We start from the raw sequence: 26625 nt of genomic DNA, 5'->3' as shown, positions 1-26625 counted from the left end.
TTTCAAACTGTTACTCATCTCACAGTAACATGTTTGACTAAATTCAAGTTCTTAGGAAAAGACAACTTTGAGTGAAGCCTTTCAAGCAGACTTATATCTTCAAGCTTAAAAAAAAATGCTTCTGTCAACATATCCAATTTTACATGAGAAACAAATAGCTTTCATACACATTTAAACCCACCAACAGAGAAAACAATCTAGCCTAAAGCTACCCACTTTTCCTGAAATTATGGGTACTCTATGCAAGTTGAAAATGTCCTTTTGAAATCTTTAAAGCCAGAATTAATTTTGCTTGTTTGAAGATAGCCACCAAATTTCTTTCCTCTTAACAGGACAGTTAGTTCTTAGGGCCTGGATTCATTGCAAATTTGAAGTTCGGAAAGATCAATTGCTTCTCTTTCTTTTATTTCATTTTCTCACACTCAAAATGGCTGGCTCAATTTAGGTAACACTTTCCTCCAAACACCTCTCATTGTAAAGCACAATGTAACTGCTCAGAAAGTATGAGTCATGGAAATGAAGAGGTTATAAATATAAAGCCTTTCTCTTCTAAACTAAATAAAAGCATGCATTTATTTATTTATCTCCAACCACAGGAGATAAAAGTCAAATCAGTCTCCCCGCAAGCCAGTGGATCAGTTCTATAACCTCCCACAAGATTCTTCTCAAATAGTCTGAAAAAGAATTAACAGAGCCTTCGCCAAAAGAGTTGAAAAAACATCCCAGTGTTTCTGTAATTCACTGATGAATTTATGAGAGAGAGTTGATAATTTTCTTGTCAACGGAAAAATCCAACTTCACTCTTCTCCAATTCAGTTTCGGATTTAAGTGATACCTTGCAGTTTAAACAATAAACCTTAATCAAGTAATGAAACAAGTCATTTTACTATGTCACAAACTAAGGGGGCTGTCATAAATTCAACCCCATCGTGTCCCCTATCTCAGGACCTATGTATTAAGACTCGGTCCACAGCCAAGGGGTTCATGGGCCTCCAATCCCGTCAGACTGGGCAGAAAAGGGAAAAGGAGAAGATGAAAGGTCCAAGCCTGCCATGTCTCCCATGCTTTTCTCCCATGTGTTCTATTTTTCGGCCGAGAAAGCAAAGGAGGCTTAAAAATATTTTCATCATAGTGACCTACTACTTACAGGGACCCAAAAGAAAGTAAGAGTCCAGGATTATTTTCGACAGAGAGAAATAAACACTACCACTAGTTACTAAGGGAAGCGCCTCTTTCACAGATGCAGGCGTTTATTTATTCAGCCGGTTTTCCACTCAAGGGCTCCTCCCATCCACTCAGACCCATCCGTCAGCCCCACCTCCACCCCACTGCCCAGCCCGCGGGCAGGACAGAAGGTGCTGCCCATTGATCTGACTTGTAAAGTGGCTTCCAGAAAAGTAGTCCGTCAGGTGGCCAATCACGGGCTATTTACATTCTGTTTTGAAAAGCTTATCTATCTGAAGCTCAGATCTGGATTCCTCCCTCCCACTAGAAAGAGTGTGTATGCGCGCGCACTAAATGTAGGAAAAGGTTGTTGAATGTTAGGATTAGAAAATGAAAATGCTGGGGAAGACCAGTGGGTCGATCACCACGGACCCCCAGGCCTAGGTTAAGAAATATCTTAGGTCTGAATGGCACTTTATAAGAATATCTTTATAGATATTTATAAACACATCTGTTTCTTTGCAAGAAGCCTCATTCAGCCTAAAACTATTGAGATGTGCCACAATTTAGTTCAAGTTGGAAACAGAATCCTATATGCAAGGACTGTGTTTCTTCTGGCAATTTGTACAAACTGTGAATAGACACATTATCCCCGACATTCACAAATGTGGGAGAGAACTGGGAGAAATCTTATGACCCTAAAGTCTCTTAAAGCCTCTAAGCCAAAGTAAACAGGCCAAGTGTACTAATCATCGGACAAATGTAGAAGGCTGAGACCTCCACTCAGAGCTTTATAAAGATATTCTAAAGCTCACTTTATTGCAAGTAGGATTTTCAAGATATGAATTTCACTAAAGCACAAACTGAATAGAATCATGTCAGTATAATCCTCATATACTCCTGCCAGCTGGGATCCTGGATGTTGAGATGTGACCACCTCTCCATGGGCCTGAAACCACCAATCTGTTTCACCTGGGTCGCTGCACAGCCATCAGATGGAGACACTGTGTGGTCACTACCCCAAAAAACAGATCCAAACCCCCTACGTGGAGGGAAAAGGCTACAGCTCCCATTTCCAATCTCCCAAGCCACCCCAGTCCCACTGCAGTGGAGTATCAATAGAGAGACTAAACGAATTGTTTACTTAATTGTGCTGTGCAAGCTGAATAATTGCACACTTTCCAGAAAGGCTTTGTAACCAATGAGATGGCACTGGATCTGCCAAAACCTGTACCTTGAAGCCAACATCCTTTCTTTCTACAGTCTCTCTCCTATCACAAATAAATGCAGCTCTGGTATTATTTCCAGAGGAGGCAAAACCATGGCAGAAACATCAAAAATCCTGTCTTTCAAAATAGAAAAATCTCCATTAAGCTGCTGCTGAGAACTGCTATCTCTGTATTTGCCAATGTGAAACCTTTAGTCACAAACCGTGATTTTAATGCATTACACACTCAAACAGCCAACAAATGCAACAACCTACCTTTAGGGCGAGCAAAATTGATCCATTAAATATAATGACCACATTTTAAAAAGATAAGAGAAAAGTGATGAAAATAAGTGGAAGCAGTAGGAGCTGTTTTTAAAATATCAAATATTATGCAAGAAGACTAGAAAGATGAAAAATGGAATATTATTTACTAGTTAAAAGAGTCTTTAGGATGACAAAGATCAATTAATACCAGGATAGAAAATACTGAAATAAGATATGTTGAGTGAAAAAAGAAAAATCTTAAGGGTAGCAACAACCAAACTTTTAGCCAGAAAAAAACCCCACATTACTAAGTCAAGGGAATAAGGCTAAGGAAGATGTCTTTATTATTCTCCTGCAAAAACTTGCTTGAAGCATTAAAAAACACAATGGAAGTTCTCAAAACAAAAGATAGAGGAACTATTTGTAGCACTTCACACTTACTTTGTTGTTTTCATTTAGTTGTTTTTCAACAGGTAAGCCTTCAAAGACATTCAAAATTTCGAAGTCTCCCTCCTGCCCTGGTCTCCCACCATCCATCCCTCTTCCCAGAGGCAACCACTGTTTCTTACGTTTCCTTCCAGATCAGAGATTTAAATATTCTTTAAACTAAATTTATTTTGTAATAATTTTCCTTCTGTATTTTCTTGGAACAGTTTTTCATTGATAATAATTGGAGTCTTTTCTCCTTGATAGGTCAACATTCAGACAGTTTGGGATTCTCCAACTGGCTATTTCTTCTTGGATGCCGTATCTCACTAACAGGATTAGGACGTTAGAAAAACTATGCATCCGAATCTGACAAGAATGCAAACATGTGATTTTTATGCAAACATCCTTCAAAAAACCAAGAGATTGAAAGTATATCGAAAATACAATGTGTAACTGCCACCAAACCAAAGCTCTAAGAGGGGTTGAGTCTTGGCAGGACAGTGTTACCTTGATTCAAGTGCCAGCTGGCCTGGATTCTGAAGTATCAACCTTAGTTGAGTTTTCAGGTTCAGACTGGGAGAAGTATCTGAAGAGTTTGGGGGAGGTAAGTCCAAGTGTTTGCCTCCCCAACTACAAAAGCTTAAGAGGAAACTGAAAGTTTCTTCTATCAGATTCTCCTCTCATAAATCAATACATCCGTAAGATGGACATGTGGCGAATCAAACTTTCTCCCTCAAGACTCTGAATCTTTAGCAGAACAGCACAAGAACAAGAGAAATAACCAGAGATAATTCACTCCAGAAGTGATACCCAGGCAAGAATGTTGAGTAATTCCTGCTATAAGGCTTTCTATTCTTCAACTTTCCCTTCAAATCTACAAAACAATCTCATATCCTCTCAATAAATTGTCTTTCCTACTCAAGTTAGTGGTTTGCTGCATACCAACCCACTCCAAAAGCTAATGGCCTAAAATAACCACCATTTATTTACTGACAATTCTATAGATTGGCAATTTGGGTAGGGCTCAGCTGGAATGGTGTTCCTCTGCTCCATGTGGTATCAGTTGGGTTCACTTAAATATCTGTGGTCAGTGGTAGATCTGCTGGGGGCTGACTGACCCTGGATTGCCTCAGTCATTTACTTATTGGGAAGCTGGTTGGAGCCACCAGCTGGAACACCTCAGTTCTCTCTATGGTATCTCATCCTCCAGCAAGCTAAACTGGACTTCTTTAAATGATGGAGAAGTGTTCAGAGAGAATAAAAGAAGCTGCAACCTCCCTTATACCATATTTTATTGGTTAGATAGCTTGAAACCAAACCAGATTTAAGGGACGGGAGAATAGACTTCATCTGTTAATGGGAGGAGTGACAAAGAAACCCTCCCAAGAAAAGTGGCTACAGGGAGATGTGATTCATTGGGGACCATTACTGTATTAACTTACAATGTTGAAGCTGGTTTCTGTTGCTTGTAACCTAAAATTGATAACCAGTCTGCCAATCAGTGGCATGTGACATGGAACACATTAGATTTGGGGGCCTAACCACTTAGGACATTTTCTGTGTTTATACCTCACATGAGATTATCTGGAAAGATTGTGGGTGTCATGGTAATGGGGCTATAAGAAGCAATGAATCTAAAGTGAAATTATCATGGTTCAAGTCTTGTCAGTTATTTAGCTATGTAATTTTGAACCTACCAAATCTCTGTGACTTCATTTACACAAATGAATGAATGAATGGAATGGGTGTGATAATATTTGCCTAAGCTACAAAATTTTTGTGGATATTAAATTGTGTAACTCTGTGAACTATAGGCGATCCTCATCTTGCATGTAGGACAGGAACATAAAATGACTATGTAAGTTGAGACTGTGCAGAACTGTCTTAATGGGAAGTCTCATAATTGTTCTATGACCTCTAACAAATTTTTGTCAAAACATTAAAAACTCTCTCACTATTGGTTATAAATGTATAAGGAAATGAAAAAAATAAAGCTGATGTTAACTTAGTACATTATTAAAGTACTACAACATTGAAAGTAAAATGTCTTATTTGTGAAAAACCTACCAAGATTAGCTTGAGTGGTTCTTGCCTTCTTGTCATCATGTAACTGACAGTGGGGAGGGAGCATCGTTTCTGTGCCTCGGCAAACTGTCACACTGCCATCTAAGTTTACATCAAGCTTCCAACATTTTATCCCTTGTATTTTCAAGGTCATGAAATATCTCCAAGAGTTCCTTCTATGTGAACTTTTTGCTGGGGTCACGTTCCCTGGGACATTTTTATCCTTTCATACAACCACTTTCCTCATTTATGTCAATAAATTTGCCTTCACTAAGTTCCTCTGATTGCATGTCTTTCAAAAGACAGTAATGTTGACATTCCCAAAATTAGCTATTTCTTCTACACTCCATTTATGTTTGATTTGAACTTCACTTTCAGCACTAGTACTTTTGTTTCTTTGTTGCATTGTCATTTTTGTTGAACAATACTCTTTTCTAATTATCCGTTATTTGTTAAGTGCCATATGTGTTTATCACTGGGAAACAAGGAGGCAACACAAATACATACCTTGCTGCCTGTCTGTGAACTGAGCAACAGATGCACAGTGACCAATCACTGACAGACTTGGAAAGAAGTGACAAGATTGGTCATCAATCATGATGTGCATCTGTCACTTTTGCAGTGTCCTGTGGTCTAAAAATCTAGCAGCAAAGTTTGTACAGTATGCAACTTATCAGTTAATGTATTTGGTAACTGAGATTTGAACCCTGTTGTTGGGAAACTGGTGTTATTTAAATTGTGATAAATGAAATTTGTGTATATCAGAACTATGCAAAGCAAGAATTATCTGTATTAAAGATTATGTCGAATTTAATTATTGCCTCAGTTGTTTTATTAAAGAAGGAAAGACTAGACCTCATTCTCACTGTATTAAAGAAGGAATTCAATTTAAGTCAAACACTATTAAGTTCCAACAGTTTTCATCTTTGCCACTGCAAGGTCGGCAAATTAGTACTAGATGCAAGCAAACAAGAGGGGAGGAGGAAGGACTGAAAAAACAACTGTGTTTTAACCTTTCCATATAGGCCTATAGGAGAACTCCTGGAGAGGAAAACAGAGCAGACCAAACCCAAAGGTCATGCAAGAGTTGTCCAAATTAAGTGGCTCTTTTTGCTGCTCTTTCCTTCCAAGGTCATAAGGAAATATTTCAATATAGCATTCTAGGAATGTGGCTGTTAACCTCCTAATATTCACTTTCCTTTCTTTCTTAGTAGCAGAACCTCAATTTCTGGCTGGTTATACTGATACGCCCAATTATTTCCCAACTTCCCTTGCAGCATGATTTAATACCATCCAACGCAATATAAAGGAGAGGTTTGGGGAGATTTAGGGGAACTCCTTAAAAGCTTATTCTATTAGGAGAAGCAACCTCTTGTCCTTCCTATTGTCTAGAATGTGGACAAGATATTAGAAAGTCATCTTAAGACTATGAAGCAATGTTGAGAATGGAAGCCAGGCACTGGGATGGTGGAACATAAATACAGAAGGAGCTTGAGTCCTTCACAGCTTTATGCAAACATCATACCAGCTCTGGGCTGCCTCCCTCCAAACTACTTTATGTGTATTTATGCTACTCTCTCTTATCCACATCTGAATACAGCTCCTAATGGATAAAATGAATATTTTTATCTACTCAATGGGCTATTTCAGTGACCCAAGTAACGGTGATTGGCTCTTACATCATTCTACACAACAAAGGTCCCAAATGAGGCAGAAACACATGGGCAAAACAATACTTTCCACATGGTGTTGGGTATTTAGGGGAACAAACGCTCATGGTTGTTGCAAAGTCCTAAAATAGACTCAAATAACCAAAACTCACACACAGACCTGTCTTAAAAACTGTTTGCACAAAAAATAAAAATAAAATAAAATAAAATAAAAAAGAGGGAGGGAAAGAAAGTACTAGCTCACAACAAGCTTGTGATGAACCAGAAACTAGGTGGGAAATAGAAGCCCTCAAATATAATTGGGTGATAGGCTGCCCTCATATAAGTGTCTAGAGGAAAACAAAGGCGGTCCTAGCTCAGTGCTGGTCCCAGGTTACCATGGACACTTAACAAACAGAAGTAAATCGAGGTGAGGGCAACCAAGGTGGTCTGTTTATCTCCATTTCGTGACGGGTGGGGGAAGCAACTGGAGTTATGTAGCTGGGAGCAAAGAAGGCAAAGTAGAGATGTGACTGGTATTTCAAATACGTGAAATACTATCTTGTAAAAGAGGGTTTTTCTTTAATCAGCATGGTTTTAAGCATTAGAACCAATGAGTGATATAAAAATAAAACATATTTCAACTCAATAAAAGAAACACCTTCTGAAAATTAAAGCTTTCCAAAACTGGAATGTGCTACTTTGTAAAGCAGTGAGTTATCTGACAAGGTAGTGGATTTTTTTTTAAAGTAGGGACCAGAATAGAATTCAGGACTTCTTCAGAAACTCAGAATAGGAAACGAAAACACTGTTGCATCTGGAAATCCTTGGAAAAATTAAGTGATTTTGATTCTTGGATGACTATCAATGAAGAATACTGAGGAAAGGAGTTCTGCATTAGATGGGAAACTGGACCAAGAGGCCCATCCATTCTATCATTCTACTAATACTGTATTTTTCCTGTTACCTGTGAAGTAGTTAATACGCAATGACCCAGGTGTCGAACAAATGCTCCCTGAGGAAAATCATGATGACTGTAGTAGCCAGAACTCTTCCACCTGTAAGTTGATAAAACCAGTTCAGAATAGTCAGGGGCAGGGGGTGATATAAGAAATTTAATAGGGTAAATCTCACTTCAGGCTCAGACAATATGGCGGAAATCTTTCTCCTTCTCTTGGGTTAATTTTCCCCCAGCTGGCTTCAGTCTCAGGCAGACTCTTACCATGGAGAAGACTACATGGCCTCTGTCAGCTTTATACTTCATTCTCTAGCCTAGAAATTTCAATGGATAGAGAACTCCTTTTTCTCAAAAGTCTTAAGCTGACTTGGACTAACCTGGCTTCAGACACAGCCCATTTCTTACCCAATTACTGTGAACTTTGATTGGCCACACTTGGGTCACAAGAACTGAGCATAGGGCAGGGTGGTCTCCATAAGGAAAAGAAGGCCTCTGATATCAGGATGATGGGAAGATAAAAATAATAAATGTCCACCACAATGACAGCAATGAATGTGGCAGATTTTTTTCAATGGCAACTTTAATAGAATCCTGGGCCTATTCTGAATCTCAGAATAGGAAATAGAAAAACTGTTGTATCTTAAAATCCACAAGAATATGAAGTGAATTTGATTCTAGACCTTAATCTAAAATTCTAATACTCAGGCAAATACTAACTTTAACATGTCTGTCTTTTCACCAATTCCCTCTTTTTTTCTTAAGATGCCTCTGTTCACAGACAGCCTCATCAGACAAAGTAATAGCAAATGAAGAGAAAAGCACAAAATGTTTATTGAAGTGGATGAAGCCACGGTATGTAAAGAAAAATCATTCATTAATAGTTGAAAAAATCTTTCTCTATATTTAATATTTAGGTGACATATTTCTATTTCAAGAGAGGTAAACATTATTGGCATGAATAGCAAACAGAAACACAAACTCCATTTATTTGTAAAATAAACTCATTTTCTTTTCATATCAATGCAAAAAATGACCCAATGCCATATGTTCCATTTGCCATGATTCTAAGACAGCAAAGCTATACAATTTCTAGATCATTAACTTGTCTTCCTATTTTTCCAAGTCTTACAGTTCTGCTAGGTAAGCGTTCGTTCATTCACTTTGATAATGCTACCTTTTATAGGTTTGGTATTTGATTTGCTCAATTACTTCATGCAAAACTACAGCAGCCAGCGGGTGGGGGTGTGGGGAAGAAAAGGACCCACCCTACGGTTTCTCAGGAACTCAAGACTGCACTTCTAATGGTTTTGAACAAAAGGGGGTTTTGTCTTTTGCTAGTCTCAAGTTTGAAAAAGGCATCCATACCCCCTCATTTTATATCATCGGAGCCAGGCTGAATGCCACAGTACTCAGGAGAGCACAATGGTACAACAGAGCGGTGTGTCAGTTCTATAAGTAGGGGGTGGCAAGCTGGGGAAGAGGAAAGTGTCCCTGCAGTCACATGGGAATCGTGGAAGGCCCCTGGGAGAGAAGAGGAGCAATCAGAGGGCTTCAGGTTATCTGCATAAAATCAGAGAAGCAGAATTCTGCAAATAAGTCTCAAAATCAGACCTGAAAATTATAATTCAGGGTCATTGCCATGATACGAGAGAGAGAGATATCCTGAGGTTAAAACAGTGGTGTATCATCCCTGAGTTTTCCATTTTTATTACATTGCTTAGCTATCCATAGAGAGATTTCTTCAGGCCAGCTTAATCCATTCAAAATGGTTGATGGGATTGAGACCATTATGGAAAAAATGTATTCAACTTCTGAGACAAGCTATGGAATTCACACTAAACAGCCTAGTCTATATGACTTAGAATATAAAGTCATCAGTGGATGCTTACCCAAGAAATCAAGCAGGAACTTGTTTACAAGCTGAATATGTGAACATGTTAACAGGATGTAGGAGCTAAGCAGTAACAAGAGGTGTAAGAGAATGCAGCAACTTGTAACAGGTGCATGCTTACACAAATTAAACTTACTACTTCTTTTTGGGGGAAAAACTCAGGAGTTTTTAAAATGAACAGACATAATAATAACTACAAAAAGACCACCATGATTTATTGAGCATGAATAAATCATTTAATAAACCCAGTATGGAGTACATCATTGAATTCTTTCTATAGGTAGGCTCTAATGGTATCTTCATCTTAGAGAAGAAGAACGTGGATCTCTGAGAATTTTGTATAATTTCTTGAAAATCACACAGCTAGTAAAGATAAAGCCAGGATTTTAATTCAGCCAGTCCAATTCCTAATTCTATGCTTTTAACCACCAGCACTTTTTCTCAAGTACTTTGTAATTAAATCACTCATTCAACTTGATTCTCATAACAGTCCCCATAAAATAGAAATTATTATCTCCACTTTTCTAATAAGAAAATCAAGAAGATAAATCATTTGTCTAGGTTCACACTGCTGGTCAGTGACAGAACCAAAATTGGAACTCATGTCTGCCTGACTCTAGAGCCTATGTTCATAGATAATATGTCATAAACTGCTACTTGCCCATCAAAATCTGGTCTCTTCTTCCTGGGCACAAGTCTGTTTAGCCCAAAACTACACTTGTAAGCTTCCTTTGCAGTTAGGTGTGGCCATGTGACTCAGTTCTTATCAAAGGAATATGAGTGGAAGTGATGTGTATGACTTCTGAATCAAAAGGAACTCCGTGGTCCCAGACCTCCTCTTTCTCTTTCCCAGAAACTGGAATTCAGAATAGTAGGGGCCAAGCTTCAATCATACAGACAATGACTATATCATAAGGGAATGACAGAGTTTAAAAATTGAAGGAGCCCAGGTTTCTAAATGTCTGTATGGAGCAGAAGGGCCCCATCTACCTGGACCACCTTGGAATTGTTACACGAGAGAGAAATTTCTACCTTTCTAAACCACTGTACTTTTAGAGTATCTTTGTTACAGCATCTTAGTCAAACCCTAACTAATACAGCCAACAAGTACTATCACGTGAGCAAAGAAAAGATGCCACAGACTTAGGTAAGGAGGCAGGCATGAGGGTGTGAGGGAACCCGAGACTACTATTCTAAATATTTATCCTTTCTATGAAATCACCATTGTAATACATTCTTCATTCCTAAAAAAAACAAAGTACTCTGTACAGAAGACACCAGCAAAACATCATCTAATGAAAAAGGCAAAGCAAGGACAAGAACAACCACCTGGCATGTAACAGCAAGCACTGGGGAAAGTGGTAAGACTTTCATTTCTTGTTTTTACTTTGCTCCATGACACTTAAACTGACTAGGAGTCATTTTGAAATGGATATCTAAAATGGCTGTTGGTGGAATCATTAGAACAGCCAAGCTAGAATCCATTAGAACATAAGAAAAGAAAAACAAAATCCCCTATAAAACAGGTGTATTAAAGTGAGTCCAAATCACAATATTGTGACAGACTAAGTCACTCTATCTGGACATCACTTCAGTTATCTTCATTTCTCCCCTGAACTATGGGTTGCCTCTCTTGGACATGTTGTTCTGGGTCATACAATGCAAATTCCTTTGTCACCTTTTTGAAAGATATCAGAAAATATTGTAGGGACCAACTTTCAATTATACACCCACCCCTGAGTCTGTGGTTACCCAAAGAACTCATGGGATCTTCCAGCTGAATCTGAGAAACCTTAAGTTTTAACTTTTTAATGTTAAAAAAAGCATTCCTATGGAGAATAGTTTTCAAATATTTCAGTATCCATTAAAATGATCATAACTTTTGACACTCTAACTCCACATCTGGGTGCTTATTTTAATGAAATGATAGGAAGTATTCTATTTGCAAAGAGGTTCACTGAAGCATATTTTACAAAGAGAAAAAATTAAACAAAATATAAAAGAGTAGAAAAAATAGTTAAATTATGGTTCATTGCTAGAAGAACTTGAATATGATTGGACTATACGCAATATCAAGGAATTACTACTAATTTTGTTAAATATCACAATGGTACTATAGTTGCATAAGAAAATATCCATATTTTCTAGAAACACATAATAAAGTATGGAGGGGTGAAATGTCTTAAGGACTGGAACTTGCTTTAAAATACTTCAGTCACAATTACAGCCATAACAACAAAACACAAAGCACACAGGAGTACAAGTTCTGCAGCAGCCCCCTGAGCTGTTCCAACTTTGATCCAACACTTAACTAGTCATATGACCTAAGGCAAGTCACTTAACTTCCCAGTGCCTCAGGCTCCTCTTCTGCTTCCTAGTGATACCAGTTACATCTGTTGTCTTGGGTTATTGTGAAGATCAAATGAGATGAGCTCCATAAAGTACTCAGCACAACATGTAAGTTGTTGTTGTTGCTGTTATTGTTGTTGTTGTTATTAACAACCAGTATGCTCTTCATGCATCTAGGATCCCAAACCCCACTCACCAAAACCCTTAATCCCCTGAAGTCTCTCCTCTGTCTTTCTCTCCAGTTCTTGGTTCCTTCCTGTTTCCTCCCTCCCCAGCCCCTATTTCCTTCTTCAAGATCTAGAACCTATGTTCTAATTGTTAACAATGAACTCACATTTCATTAATTTTTAAAATAATTTTCTTTCTAAAAACTAACTTAGAAAAACTATAGAAAAACATGGAAATAAAGAGAATACAAAATTAACTGGTATAATTACACCCAGATATGAACATGGAAAAGGAAAGGAAAAGCAGAATATATAAGTGGAGACATTCTGAATGATTTTCCTTATAATCAGCGATTTCTGTCATTAGGTTCAAGCAAGAAATTAACCAAAAAAAGGAAAAAAAAAGCAAAAGCAAACTCCACAGACCTGAGGGACCCTAAGAACACTTGAATAATACCTGTGTGTGTGCTTTGATGGGGGAGGGCGTGCGTGGCTATTACTGGCAAATGTAGAGTACAAAAAGGAAGTGGAAGGCATGAAATAATAAGAGTAATAGTAAAACTTCTTACCTCATGGATTCCACAGTTTCATGGGTGTGTGACCTGTTCAGTCACACAGGGTCTTGTGCTTAGAAGGGCCCCACACTTTAGAGCCTCTCCCGGGCTGCCTTTGGCCTGACTCAGAACAATCCAGGATCGGGGGATCACCTGACAACGTTAACAAAACACAGAGTCACGCGAAGTCTTAAGGGTTCTTTCCAAGAGCTTTAGTGGCTATGATTGTTCCTTTAAATGGATCATTAGACTTGGAGCACATTTCAAAAAAACAAACAAATAAACAAACAAACAAATAAATAAATAAATTCTAAAACCTTAGACATCAGGGAACCAGTTCCCAGATTAGTAATATGAAAAGACACCCTCAGCTCCCATCTGTGGTTTCACTCTGGGGGAGGTTAAATGAATTGCATTCTGTTGCACTGGTTCAGTTAAAGCCAGAGGGTGAGGCCACAGCCCTGCGTGGAGAGGGCTGTGAAGACTCCTTCTGGCAATTAATGGAAATGAAACAGATTTCAAACAAGCAGCCAGTCTGTACGGGGCAGGCCACAGGCAAGGAAGAAACTCCTGTCCCTCCCTCAGATCTTCTCCCATATCTGGATCTGCCTCCTCCCTCTGTGGTGTGGAGGGACACCCTCTGGCCAGGAGGTAGCCAGGAACTGAAGGCAGCTGGTGTCCAAGCTTCCAAACATCTTTATCCTCTGGAGTAGCTTTTTAATGTAAAGATTCCACGACCTAGTCTAGGGCAACTGAATTGGAATTTTGAGGAACAGCCCTAGATCATTTTGGTTATTTGTCTTTTTTTTTAAATCTGTTTTTTATTTCCCACGTGATTCTTATGCAACTTGATCCACAGACCAGTTTTTAGAACCGCTAGTTTTCCCTTGACCACAGAGTCGTGTACCCACCCCTCCCCCTTGCAATGCAGCAGAAAGGTGGACAGCGCCCTCTCTGGAAAGAAGGGATGATGGCAGCAGTGATCAGTGATGTCAACCAAAAAGGAAAGTGAATCTCACGGACCAACACTTAGTGACCATGAGGCCGAATCTTGCTTCAACCAGAGTAGTTCTGCGTTTATCTGTTATATATATTGCAGTTCCCTGTGCATTCATCTGAAGGAGAGATTCCACTGCAGGGGGAAAATAGTTTGAAAAACATTGCCTTTTATAAACCATAACTTAACCAAAACACATTTCTTCTTCAGCTACACTTTAGGCAAACAGAGTTTTGTGGGCTGCTCTAAAAATCTAAATATCATTTATAACATAGATCCTGTGGAAAAATATCTCATGAATCTGAATTCAAGATGGCAAAAAACACATCTCCCTCCCCACCAGCAACTTCCCACGGGTTGAGCAGCGAGATGGGATTTGTTATTGCCTCCTTGAATGCCCTCAACCCACCCATAAGACTGCAGTGACTCCCAGCTTGGAATAAAGGAAACTCTCCCTGAAGCCAGAAGGGAATCCCTAGTCCCTCCCTTCTCCCCTTACCACCCTCGACAGTGGCCACGAAGGCTGGACATTGTCCAGTAGAAAGGGACAGCAAAGGCACACTAGGCGCACTGATTCTCTGGGGCTTAGGAACCCCCCCCCCATGCCAGCCCTGGTTATACCAAAAAGGGCCCCGATAAATAAATAGTTTACATGCAAAGAGGAAGCAACTGACCACTGCCAGTACAGGATGTTAGAGTGCGGGCTTTGAACTGCTGTGAGGAGTTGGCTATGCATCATCCCCATGATCTCTGGGGCAGAGCAGCATCTGTGGAGTCAGCCCTGGACGTAGATTAAAGCAGATCCACGCGGTGACCTTGTTCTTGGCCTCGTGACTACAATATCCCAACCAGACGAGGCCAAAAAACCACTATGGTAAGAATTAAGGCATTGCTAACTACTTCATTTGCCAGACTTGTATTTCTCCTTTCCTTAACTTCTGCCTAACAAAACAACACTTTAGCAACTGCTGGATCAGCACAAGGAGCCAAAAGTCCTGTCTGTTCCTGGAACTAATGAGCTGAATCAATGGGAAAAAATTCTAATTCATAATAGTTCTAGCCTACCTGAAAACAAGCCAATCCTAAGCATGAATAACAAACATTACACCATATGTGTCTTAGAGGGAATAAATTCACTTAACTCAAATTTCTCAACCAGCGACACCACCAGCCCCAGTAATGACCTTTAGGTAACGACCTAGAAATAGGTAATGACCAGTAATAGATAGTGACCTATAATATTCTGGATGCTTACGTGGGAGACCTGAAAGAGCTTCAGCTGCAAAAGACTGAAGTGGGCTTGTGACAATGTGTTTATTGGTATAAGGAAGACGCACACATTTCCTCACACGTTCACGAACAAAGCTTGAAACCAAAGAGGTTGGGGAGACAGCCTTCCTAGTTATAAAGGACAATGCCTTAAGCATTCCAGTTAATTAAGAGCTTGCCTCGTGATCGCATTTGTAACACTAAAAGCTTTCATCTATTCATATATTAAATAATAATGGCAGCCAAATACCAGGCACTATTCCTGGCCTCATTTCTAATCACCCCACCCCTAAATTCCACCTTCTAAATATACCGGGTTGCTCATAGCGCCCAGATCATGCTGTGCTCGCTCCAGGCCTCTACACATACTATTCTCTCTGCCTGGAATGTCCTTCCCCACCCTCCATAGGAAGTGTACACACACACACACACACACACACACACACACACACACTCTCTCTCTCTCTCTCTCTCTCACCATTCCCTTTGTCAGCTTCCAGCACAAATATCTCATTCTCATTCACTCAGCTCAAAGGCCATTTCTTCCAGGAAGTCCTCCCCAACCCCCCATATGTGTTCCCACAAGTCTGTCTCACTGCAGAATGGAGCCTGCTCACATGTCTCTCTCTTCCAGTGAGCTCTGGAGAGCAGGAACTGTGACTTTGAGAAGTGGTTCTTCTTAGTGGTTACCCAAGCCCTGGAACTAACTCCCTGAATTCTAACCTCAGGTCCATCTCTTAATCACTGCATAATTTGGGGCAATAACTCAATCTCTCTGGGCCTCAGTTTGTTCATCTTTAAAATGGAATAGCAACTATGTCAATCTCCTTGTGTTATTAAAAGGATTGATCAGTACTTGTAAAGTACTTAGGATAGTGCATTACTCATCGTAAGAGCTCTATAAATGGTTTCCTAAAAATTTCTCCTATAGAAATGTAGAAAAAACTTACCTACATACACCTCCATGATACTGCGAAAGGGTATTATAATTAAATGACTTGTCTCTTTAAAAATGTTCAAGGATAAAATTAAGTGACAAAAACCTACAGAAACAGGAAGAACCAAGTTAAAAAAAAAAAAGCAAGTAGTGGGAGATGGTACTTGCAATGCAATTAACTGGCAAAAGATCTGTTTCCAGAAAAGACCGAAAAAAGAGAAAAAGAAAGAAACAAAAACCCTCCTATGAATCAATAAGAAAGGCAGAGACTCCCCAGTAGAAAAATAGGCAACGGCTATTAATTATGAATAAGCATTTCACAGAAGAAGAAACCTGAATGACCTATATAACTATGCAGTGATTCTCAGGGAAACAGAGATAGCATTTGATAGCCACTAGAAAACGCCAAGTGTAGCTGAGGACGTGGAGAAATAGAAACCCTTGTCTCGGGCCGGAGTGGGTAAACAGGCACAACCACATGGAGAACATTTCCAAAAGGAAAACCGAAGATGTGTAATCCCACTCCTGGGTGTCTTCCCTACAGCAAAAGAAGTAAAAAAACAACCTAACCGCACACGAGTTAGATGTGTATGTGTCACAATGAATAAATCTCAAAAAATACAGTGTTGAAAGACAAGCAAGGTGCAAAAGCATACAGATGATAAGTGCAAACTGTAAAACTCAAAACAGTAGTAAGTATTATTTACAGATACATACAGGTGCAGTAAATGTATAAAACCAGGCATGGGAAGGGGACATGCATACGACACGCCATCTTTAGGCAACAGAAAGAGGTGAAAGAGAGGAGGTGGGTTTTGACTTTCATTGCTCTATTTTCTTTCTTTAAAAATGAGGGACAAAGGAAATTTGAAGTAAATATGGCATAATATGAAATCTGAATTGTTGATACATGGGTTTCTAGAAATTTTTCTTTTCTAGTTTTAGATAGTCGATGATTTAAGTTTTTATGTCAAATGAATTTAAAATAAGAATAAATATTAGAGAATTAATGTTTCCAGATATATTTCAAGAAACTGTATATCCAGATCTTTTACTGATACTTAGTAACTTCACTGATTCCACTAAATGGATGATTAGGTGAGAGGATGAATAGATGGACGGAGGCAGGGATGGATGAATGGATGGATAGATGGATGGATGGATAGACAGATGAACAGGTGGCGGGACAGACTGACATTCAAATAAATAAGTAGACAGAGGCAGAAGAAATAAAGTAGCTTAGAGAAGTGGAAAGTTGTAACAGAATTATATAAAATTAAGTGCTCTGGCATTGGAGTCTGAAATCCTGGCTCTGCCACCCCTTAGACTGTTAGTTACTTTGGGCAAGGCCACCAGGTGAACTGGACAACCCCAGAGGGCACCATCTACATAGGCAACAATGTGACTGGTGCCCTCTGGAGTTGTGCCATGTCCCAGCCCTGATGGATACATGCCTTAACCTCTCTGAGTCCCCATTTCTTTATCTGTAAACTGAGCCCAGTATTACCTGCCTCACAGGGTCTCTAGGAAGATTCAATGAGACAATGCATGTGAAGTGCATAGCACAGAACCCAACACACAGTAAGGAGTGAGAACATGGTAATTATTATCCAGGCAGTACTAGGAAAATGGACACTAAGTCTAATGTTCAAGAATAAGTTAATATGCAACAGTAACCCCAGAAGCTGTCTCCCTAGAATTTAAAAACTCATCCACTTGCAGCAGGAAAGCAACACGTGTGTACATGACAGATACCTAGTCAGTTTGGGATCTTGGTGACTGTAAGTCTTCCAGTAGGCACTGGAGTGTGTTACAGCAGTGGCCTTCCACTCCACTGTCGGGGTTCACTGGAGTCCCTCGAGGGAGCGGGGTCAGACTGGGCGGTTGAGCGCCCAGATCCTTCCTCTGCTGCCATCACAGCAGATGGGCCTTTCTGTGCCCGGAGATGCAGGCATCTCTTAGCTAATTAATGTAAGCAATGTAAGACTTAACGAACACAAATGTGATTTTATGGAAAGCTTTCCACATGGTGTCTATAAAACATTCATGGTTAATAAACACATGAACAAGCTCAGGCACGATGTTTCTGGTGCGCGGGGACGCGGGGGCTGGGAGAGGGCAGGAGGAGGCAGCAACATGCGGCGGCTGGAAGCAGTCTCTCCTCTGTTTACATGGCCATCATGCAGGAACAACTTCACAATTTAAAAGAAGCTGACTTCACACACAGAGACACACCAGACTTAACATAAGGTCTCCCTGAAGGGCTCCTCGTCCAGTCATCTATTTCTCCGTAACAAACCACCCCCAAAACTTAGTGACTGAAAACAACAAGAATTGACCATTTCTCCTGATTCTGCACTTGGCTGGGTGGTGCTTCTGCTTTTCTGGTGGGCTTGCTTCCTGCTGCAGTCAGCTGGAGGGGCACCTGAGCTGGAAGGTCCAAGATACCATCCTGACGTGCCCGGCGCTCAGGGCCGGATGTTGGCTGGGTGGCCTCAGCTCTCCTCCAGGTCTCCTCTCATCCTCTGGTGACAGGGACAGCTTTTCCATCTGGTAGTCTTGGCAGTCTCGGGGCAAGGACCCAAGAGGAGGAGTAGGGGCTGCAAGGCATCTAGAGGCTTCCACACATTCTGTTGGTCAAAGCAAGTCAAAAAGGGGAGGAGAACCAGACTCCACCCCTTGGTGGGAGAGCCCTACTGCAGAGGGACTGGCAGGGGCTGATGGAGGTGTCTTAGGAAACACCTGCCACAGGGCCCTTTGAAGTCAGGCGTGGACTGGGCTGGGCTGCTACATATGATCTGTTTAAGAAAAAAATGTCAATAGTTTAAAAACCACTCCATTAGAGCAAAAAGGACAGAAATACTAAGAAAGTGGGAGTGAGGTGCATTTTTTTTTTCTGAAGAAAAGTCTTCCTGATGAGAGTAACAGGGTTCCTGAGGACACAAGATTTCTCCTCCACTGAGCAGACAGTGAAAGTCATATCGATGTGACCAATGAAGATGGTGAACAAGTGACGGGGGAGGGGAGGCCTGGCCTCACTGGAGCAGGTACCTGAGACTTGTCCTCATAGGACAATGACGACAGAGAGTGGGCTGCCTGTGTGTTGGCAGGCCAGGCTGTCCGGTGAGAGGGAGGTGGGGCCGGTGAGCCAACCCGGTGGGGGTGGGGGTGCGGGGGGAGTGGCACTGAAGGAAGCAAACGCAGAAAGAGGCAGAGCTGCTCAGTACAGGGACGCCCTTCACCAAAGGGACCAAAGGCTGAAAAGTGACCCTCCAGAACTCTTCCTTTCCTCTTCTGGGAAGAAAGCAGGAAAAACAAGAAAGAGGCTTTGTCACAGTAGCAAAGCCTTATTAATCCAATCATTGGACACTAAGTAAATGAGGAGAGAGTTCATAATGCCCTGACAACTCAAGAGGACAAAGGAAAAGAGAACAGAGTAAGACTGAGATTCAAACAATAACCAAGCCAGCCCCCCTCTGAGAAACACTCCAGCTTCCTCTGTGCTGGCAGGTGGACACGTAGAGTCATACTTGTATATGTGGGTCTATAATTGGTTTCATTTTATTCCATAGTAAAATGGGTTAATAGTACATCCATATTGTGACAACATTCTCTAGCAAATGTCCTAATTAGGAACCCTAACTAGCGTTCCATTATATCAAAACTGTCCAAATCTGGGTAGACCCCTAAGGCCATCTGGAACCTGGACCTCTGCCCGGGCAGCAAAGGATTGTCCTTCATTAGACCTCTCCATGCCCCATCTATTGGAGACAGAGGCAGGGTGATGGAGAGTTACGTGGTGAATACTAGAAAACAGCATTCCCTGCTCAGACATTTGGTTTCATGATCGTATCTTCCTTGCAAATGACCATGTTCATAAAACTTTTTCAAAGGGGATTTTTCTGGTGCTTTGGCTATTTAAAATGAACTGGGACATGCATTTAAGTATGCACTGATGTCTGCATACTTCTGCAGAACACTCATCCAAGAAACAACAGAAAGTACTGCTATTCTTTATTTTATCTCTAAACTATTTTAGTTTGAAGGGGAAGCTTTTTAAAAATCAAGAATAATTTCAAAATCCAGAGGGAGGAATTGCCAATAAAGTAAAACAACTCACGTTGATTTATCATTGTATTTCTGCAACCATTGCTTGCTTCAGTAGCTTGTCATCATAGTGGTTGTGTGCGTGTGGGGTGGGGAGTAGTCATCTGGAGCTCATGTCACATCTAAAATCTGATATGGATTTTAAAATTCAATCATAAAGCTCCCCCAAGTGGATATTTTTAAAACTGCATGAAGAAATCAGCCACCGTATCTAGGATCGCAATCAAGACTGAGGCCCCAAATAGGCTTTTGATGGGCAGCAGTGACCAAGCCTATCCATCATTTTGTACATAATTTAGTAAGATTTTCATCTTGGGAAAAGAATTCTATAAATGTTAAAAGAGAATCTGCAAAAGCACTCCCCCTGGCTTCCTGGGAACTTAACTCAGCCCAGAAGCTGCCCGTGGCTACGCTGGATCATACCTGGACTCAAAGGATCCAGGGATATAGTGATTTACTGCTGCTCGGAGGTGGAAAATCCCCCTGTGGCCCCTCTGGAAAAGCTCCCTGTCCATTCAATTGTGTTCCTTATTCCACTATCTGGGCTGATTATACTGAATTACTTGGCACCCCTGTTAAGCCTGTCACTTAGATTCTAGAACAAATTAAGTTTGTTGAAGGCTTTGCTCTTTCTCTCTATTAAAATATTCATATCTACTCTAACAACCTGATAAAAACTGGCTAAAAGCCTTGCGGTATCCCCAACAGGGAGTGCCATTTTTAATGAACCTGCAAGCGTCATAAATAAAAAATAACTGGTCTTAATAAAGAATTGATAGAGCAGCTCTGGCCCCAAATAGGTGTCAATGGGGAAGCTACACGCAGCCTTGGGAGCCCCAGGGCAGCACACGAGTCTCCCAGTTGGATGGGGAAGGCCCCCATCCACCAGCCAATGCCAAACAAAGGCAGCATCAATGAGTAACTTTCCATAAAACAGTTGAACCTCGTGGGTCCCAATAGGGTTGGATGGTAGAGGTGTGACAAGGAGGCACTTCCAAGGGTGTAAAAGACAGTGGGGGAGGAGGGCAGGGGATGGATGTTGGTAACAGAAATAGCTAACACTTCTGGAGCGTTTACCACGTACCAAGCATTCTCTCCCCAGCAAACCTACTAATCAGGCAGTATTACCCTCTCCTCACAAATGAAGGCAAAGGGGGTTTATACAAGCAGCCCAAGATCTGAATTCCAACCCAGAGTGACCCTAAACCCGAGTCCTTAACCACTAAAGGCTTGAGGAAGACTGCTTTAAAAACTCTTAATTCACTCCAGTTATTTTTTGGCAAAAGGTGGGACATGAAGTCAGCAATCGCAGCATTCACTCGTCCTTGCACCAAGGACCAAGTCCCAGCCTCCTTCCTACCAGGCCAGCGGCCTGCTCATCCCAACCCCGCCCCACAGCCCCACAAGAGAGCACAGGACCCAGAATTCTAAGCTCCAGAAAGTAAACTAAATAAATACTCTCATAGCCTTTGGAATCAAGGCAGAACTGCAGCCCTGCCTCTGTCATTTGGGGATTGTCCTCTCATCATTTGAACTCGTCCTCTCATCTCTCTGAGTCTGCAAACTCTCACTTAAACAAGGATGACAGCCTTCACTTTCACACCCAGCCTTGTTCCCAAAGGATTTAAGGCAGCTAGTAACACCTACTTCACTGATTGGTAGTCAGAATAAAACATAATTTCACTACCTATTTATGACAGTGGCACTTGTTATGAGAGACTCTCCATAAAGAGCCCAGCACGGAGCCTGGCTCACAGTGGGCTGGCAGTAAACGTGTCCCTGCCCCTTTGCTCTGGACCACTCACATCCTCCCAGCCCTCCCACAAAGCCTTCCCAAGGGCTCCCATTCCATTCACATACAGCTCCCACCCCATCGCCGTGCCCCCTCTCCCCAGCCCTTCATTCCTTCCATGACCTATACCTGGGGATGGAGGTGGGAGGGAGGTCAAGAAAAAGGAGTTGAAATCATCCCAGCTTCCCTCTCACTCCTCAAGAGTGTTCACAGGAAAAGCACTTAATTAGTCAAAAGGCTATTGTTGCAGTGAAGCCCCTGCAGGATAGGGTTGACTGCACTTGCTTCTAAACCTCCTTCCCAAGTCCAAAGGGCAGGTGGACAGAGGGAGGCTGCCCCTTGGGCAGCCCGGTGTGTGACATCCAACAGAAGACAGAGGGGGGCTTCGGAGGCAGGGAGTGGCACAGGCGGTCCAGATAAGCAAACCTTCTTTCTCCTTCAGTCATACTGCTTTCTTGCTGAGTTTTATTACAAGTTTCAGACGAGTACCATTTTGGGGAAGGCCAGCACTCCAGAGTCCACAGCCAGACCAAGCCATGTAACCTCACTTTTCTCACCCACGATACTGGGCAGTGATAAACTGTGCCTGGGAGGGTGGTTGTGAGGACTAAGTGAAATAATCCACGTGAAGTCTGACATAGGGTGAGTGCTCCATAATATTTAGATTTTATTATGGGAGCTAAAATAGACTTGGGCTCATCTGGGAACCTGGCTGCCAGTTAGAAAGCACGTGGCTGAGGGAGCATAGGTTCTAGGCAGGCACGTCCAAGCACTAGGAAAACACTGCAATGAGCAGGGCAGAGCCAGGAATCAGAAGCTGACTCCATCAAAATCACACAGCTCAGGCTAACTCAGCAGTGATTTCCTAAACCTGGCTGTTTATCAGAGTCACCCAAGGAGTTTCTTTGATTCTCTGCTTGTTTTGAAATTGAGGCTTTGGGCCCCGCAACCCAGGTCTGGGAGCTAGGTAGGAATCCTGTACCGTCTAAATGTTCCCCCCATGTTTCTGGCTATAAATCAGGCATAGGGACTTCTGAAATGAATGGCGACTCCTCATAAAATATTTTAAAAGGAATTAAGAATAAACACATTTTTAATTTTTAAAAAACCCTTAAGCTTTCATGCAAAGAGAATACATATAAACTGCTTAGTAATAAGTTTTTATAATCCCTGGTATAGCTGCACAACAAATTATAGAGGAATAAAAATACTCGTGTCTCCACAACTTAGCAATTCTCAGTTTTAGTCAGGTAACCAATCAACTCTTCTAAATCATTCCTAAACCACTGCTTAAATATCATGGAATTTAAAAGCTGAAGAGCCTTGCACATTCCTTCAACGATCTCATCATGGACGAGAAGAGACGTCAACCACAGACATGAAGTGTCTTGCTCACCCCGTGGGCCGACCCGGATCAGAACCCAGGTGGGTGGGCTCACCATCCAGGCCTCGCTCTGCCACGTCCTAGGACGTTCTTCAAGAACAGCATACCCTGGGTCTGCAGCTGCAGTAAAATTAATCCCCGCAGGTAAGAAGGAAGGCCATTTAAGCTATAACTCAACTATGGGATTTTAGGCCCATTCTAACAAGAAGGAATCTATAGGTCGCTTGACCAAAATCTACGAAGAACAGGTAACCTGGTTCCACAGACCATAAACAACCAACAAAACACAAGGCTGGAAGACCAGGACTTGAATGAAGGTCTCTGGAGAAAGATGACTTATTAACCCTTCCAGGCCCAAAACTTACACCCCCTGTGAATCACACAGGGGGCGTGGAGGGGGCATCACTACAGGTGTTGCTTCCCCGGCAAAGATTTAACCACCTTCACTGTCCAAGTTGATGTCACCCCACACATAGCCTTTCCCAGGCAGCCAGGTAGCAGCAAGGGGAGTTTCCCTGAACTCAAATGGCATGGAGTACCAGGTTTGGGATCTGTGAGGTTTGCCACAGGCATGTCAGCAACGAGTCTGCAGGGTTCCCCTTGGCTACACTCCCCAGCAACTCCTCTGCCTGCCTGGTGACCCCAAAACTAAGACAGCAGGTGAGCCCCAGAGAGTGTTCATGTCAGGGTGCAAGTGGTTCACGGTGCTTCGATTCATAAGAATAAGGACAGTCCACTGACAGGAAGTGAGCAGAGTTTACAGGAAAATGCCATTCAGGGACAAGTTGGTGTAAGAGCGACGCTGGTACAAAGGAAGCGCAAGGTTCCTCTCAGACGACTGAAGTCTGCGGGCCAGTTCTTCCCTCTGTGCTCTGAGAACCTGCTCAGGTCAGTTAAGTGCTCTGATTCCCATTACTAGCCTGTAAAACGGAGGGACAGTTAGGGTGTCCTACCTCCAGCCTCCGCTGAGCTCACCTTTGCAAAAAAAATAGGAACTTTGCTAAACTCTACAGTCTACGCAAGTCGGTTGTTCTTGTTACTGCACTGTGTACGGTTGGGGGGAAAGGTGATAATTACCAAAAAAAAAAAAAAAAAAAATCCACCAGGTAGTAACAATTATGGTTACTGCTCATTGAACACTTAACAAGAGCTTTGCCAAGTTCTTTAAATTTACTCCTCCCCAAAATCCTATAAGGAAAGTATATTATCATTCCGTTTTCAGAGGGGAGAGGAAATGAGGAAGCATTTGGCCATGTGCACAGGGCCCCGCGGCCAGGAAGCCGCTGAGCGGGACGTTGAACTTAGGCGTCCATCAAGTCCACCAGGCAAGCAGTCACCCTTTGTTTCTTAACTCTTCAAATGTATGGATATCAAATGCAAAGCTTCAAATGAATGGTGGTGGTGGAACTCTTTCTGATATTTTGTGCCTTGGTAGCCTGGGGGGTGGGGGTGGGGGCAGGTTCCTTTTTCCTGCAGTTTTAAACAGCTGTGTGAATCCCTGCCTGAGACTGTGCTCCCAGGTTCTCTTTATCCTCCCTCCATGCTGTGGCTAACTCTTTCTGGAAAGCCCTGCCCACCTCTGGCCGCCTGGCTCCGCAGCTGTCTCCTGCGCTCCAACGTTGCACTTTCATCAAATTGGCAATGGCTTATCCCGATCTGCTTGATGGCAAGGAGCGGGCTGCTGTGTCCAAAATCATCAGGAGGAACAAGCCACTTGTCACTAGGGCGATACCTTACACGGGCTGTGCAAATTAGCTACAAAGTGAAGAATTTTTTACAAGAGGAAACACGCCCATATTTTTTAATCCTCAGAAATATCTCCAAGCAAAGAAGCTCAAAGAAAAGTCAGCTTTCACCAAAGGCAAAAAAAAAAAAAGTAAGTGATTTATGAATCAGCATCTGAGGCCACAATGGAAACACAGGCATTACTCCTCTCTGCTGCCCCCAGCCACCGGGGCAAGGGCATTTATCACTAGAGGCTCAAGAGGGCCTTCCAGTCACTGGGCTCAGGAAGATTCCCCCACAGAAAAGGCCCCAGCAGACAGTGAGCTGTTGGGGGAGAACCAGACGCCCACCCTTTAAACAAGGGCAAACACATCCCAAAGCCTCTATCTTCCCCACAGCTGTGATCACAAAGCTTTCTTAACTATTGCCTCCTTACTTGGACAGTGGCTGCTGGAAGTCCCACCCTCAGCAAGGCCTCTGCAAAAGCCTCAAAAGGGGGTCTCAGCAAAAGCTTCTGAAGCAGGAGTCCCCTTCGTGAGGCCCCTCATGAGCCAGCCCCTCTCAACTGTCTCTCTGGGCTTCCCCCTCCCCACCACCCATACTGCAGCCTGATCAAACCACTGCCTGTCCTGATCCCTGCTCTAAGTCACAGTGCCTGGCATAGGGAGGCCACACAACCATCATTTACTGTATTGGTGCATACCTGTATCTCCCGAAATGAACCATGTTCTTTTTCATCTCCAGGTCATGGTTCAAGCTACTTTTACTGATTGAATTATTTCCCGTTTCCCTAACTAACTGCCTCTCTCCTTAAAAGAACCAGCTTTAGAGTTCTCCTCACTTCATCTTTGACCCTCTCTCTGAACTGGGTGAGGGACAGCAATTACAAAGAAGATCCTGGGTGTAATGGAAAAGAAAAGGGACTTGGTTGTGCTTTAACAAGCACATCAAATTTACATTCTGAATGAGTGATGTCCACTTTAAAGAAGTCATTAGTCCACTTTGAGAGATCAGCTGGATTTATGGTATTCGTAACCCTCTTAGAAGGCTAAGAAATACATTAAATTTTCCAGAACATCATACCACTAAGGGTGGCATCACTCTTCCCATCTCCCAGGATCCTGACTGAAATCAAAAACTGCAGGGCTAGAAGGTAACCTGGAGATCATCTCAACCCCTCAGTTTAGAGGTGTGGAAACTGATGTCCAGGCTGAAGTCATCCCAGAGCTCAAGCAGGAAGGTGGTGGCAGCATTCAGACAAGACTTCAGTTTATCTTTAAGCCGATTACCCACCCAAGACATTTATCTTTTCATCCCACACTCAGAATAAAAATCCTGTAAATTTCTCCCAATACCTGCTTTGAATTGTATTCCGTGCTTCATTTTGTTTTTTGCCGTACCAGGTAAAGAATCACACTATAATGCTAAAAATTTAAAGTGAAGATAGAACGCTGTAAGAGTTCTAGACAGATGCATCGTAAGACATATTATTTCAAGATATGGGACCATTCCCAGTGAGCAAAGACTAATTCTGAAGTTCCCAGGCAACTTGTCTTTAGTCTAATGTTCCTTAAACATCATTGGTTCACATATCATTACCTCAATTTTTGTCATACTTGAACTCCACTTTTATTATTATTTCTCTACATATTGACTTTAACTCGCTTTTCCTTAACTCACTTTTTTTTTTTACATTCTTGACGGTTTTTTTCTTA

The 26625-nt window shown here is 41.9% G+C and overlaps 1 long non-coding RNA gene across 2 annotated transcripts in view; it reads right to left on the bottom strand.

Annotated features, from left to right (window-relative positions):
* The window catches only part of LOC123619620 (uncharacterized), a 102602-nt gene that overhangs the window by 56157 nt on the left and 19820 nt on the right, over nucleotides 1–26625 (bottom strand). The window contains exons 2-3 of one of the 2 annotated variants that reach the window (XR_012509857.1): nucleotides 12715–12852; nucleotides 7748–7838 (exon numbers count right to left, since the gene is read on the bottom strand). This is a non-coding gene — a long non-coding RNA (uncharacterized LOC123619620). The remainder of the gene's footprint in view (nucleotides 1–7747; nucleotides 7839–12714; nucleotides 12853–26625) is intronic. The other variant, XR_012509856.1, reaches the window with a different exon arrangement.

Source organism: Camelus bactrianus, chromosome 10, assembly GCF_048773025.1.
Source record: "Camelus bactrianus isolate YW-2024 breed Bactrian camel chromosome 10, ASM4877302v1, whole genome shotgun sequence".
NCBI lineage: Eukaryota > Metazoa > Chordata > Mammalia > Artiodactyla > Camelidae > Camelus > Camelus bactrianus.
Note: the sequence above shows the minus strand (reverse complement) of the source record. Positions and strands in the feature narration are given on the sequence as shown.